Source organism: Colobus angolensis, unplaced genomic scaffold (genome assembly GCF_000951035.1).
Source record: "Colobus angolensis palliatus isolate OR3802 unplaced genomic scaffold, Cang.pa_1.0 Scaffold84, whole genome shotgun sequence".
In the NCBI taxonomy this organism is placed as follows: domain Eukaryota; kingdom Metazoa; phylum Chordata; class Mammalia; order Primates; family Cercopithecidae; genus Colobus; species Colobus angolensis.
The window spans coordinates 246,508-247,870 of record NW_012122265.1 but is presented as its reverse complement, the minus strand read 5'-3'; the positions used below and the strand labels follow the sequence as shown (position 1 = coordinate 247,870).

Sequence of the window (1,363 nt, the reverse complement as noted above, 5' to 3'; positions counted from 1 at the left end):
CGGGAGTCGCCCGCCGGCTGCTGGGTGCTGAGCACCGAATCCACCGGGCAGGGGCGGCCGCGCACCGAGGGCGCTGGCTGGGTCTGAGGGCGGGAGGAGCTGGCGCTTCCTAAGGACCTCAGGGTGCCCAGCAGAGTGCGGTGGGCAGTGCGAGGCGACCAGGGCCAGGCTTGGACTGAGATTCTGGGCGCCTCGAAAGAGCTGTGCGGGCGAGATTCGGAGACTTTGTGGGTTTTCATGCTCACCCTGGACGGTGGACTTGGGGGCTCCGGAGTGGAGGACTTTAGCAGAGAGAGGGAAGGAGGAGGTGCCAAGTCACCTCAAGCCAGCCCTGAGAGATGGTGACGCGGAGACCGAGTGCACAGAGCAGCCGCCCAGCCCGGGCTTCAGAGTTGGCGGCTGACCCCGGGGCCTATGCTGGAGGCCCTGCTCCCACTTCCTGCGGGGGTGCCCTGGCCTCTGCTGTGCCTGCTTCCTGACCTGCAGTGTGGGGAGAACCTTCTTGAGGGGCTTCCAAGGGCCCACTTCAAGGAGGGGCTGGTACCAGGCTCTGTGGGGGAAGGGATGCTGTCCCATCCAGCTCTTTACGATCCTGAGCCCAAGGCCCACCATCACCCAAGGCTGAGTGCCCGGACACAGGAGGGTCCTAGCAGGGCTGGGACTCTGGTAAGTAGGTGGAGAAAGCCTACTGCTGTGAGGCTGCTTAGCCAGGGCCAGGAGGCTGGAGGGCAGCCCCTTCATGATGAAGCCCTGCCCCCATGTGGCTGAGGGCAGGGCCAGGGGCCAAAGGAGACCCTTGTCTGATTCTGTGGGCACTACGAGCTACTGGTCACTAGGTCCTGAGTCCCAGGTCAACCTGGGGGGTGTCAGTGTGGTGACAACAGGAGATGCCGTCTGCCCCTCACCTGCTTTGAGCCAGGATCCTCAGCCACCTGTGTTTGCTCCTTATCTGGAAAAGGGGGCGCTGCCCTCCCACGCCAGCCTTAAGGGAAGGTCCGCAAGATGCCATAGCCCTTGCAACTGCTCACCCATGGGGGGAGCCATGCCTGGAAGAGGGACCGGGAGAGGGCTGAAGAGCTCTGCCAAAGCCCCATTGTTGACTGGGAGTTTCTGAAGGCCCCTGTTCCCCAGGGCCAGAGGTCAGAGACACACCGGAGAGCAAACCGGCTGGTCCCTTGGCTCCTGAGTGTGGGTCCTCGTGGCGTCTGGGAGGCTTGCTGCACGGTCCTCAGTCCTCCTTGTGTGTGCGCAGGATGGCCCTGGCTGGGGTCTTCTGGCTGGAAGACCCCCCACCCATTACCCCTGGAACTTGCCCCTTTGGGCACCCCCCCCACAACACACACACCACACACACACACACACA

At 63.8% G+C, this 1,363-nt stretch overlaps 1 protein-coding gene across 2 annotated transcripts in view; it reads left to right on the top strand.

Moving 5' to 3' along the window:
* Nucleotides 1–1,363, top strand: part of SIGIRR (single immunoglobulin and toll-interleukin 1 receptor (TIR) domain) — a 15,754-nt gene that overhangs the window by 830 nt on the left and 13,561 nt on the right. The window lies entirely within an intron of this gene.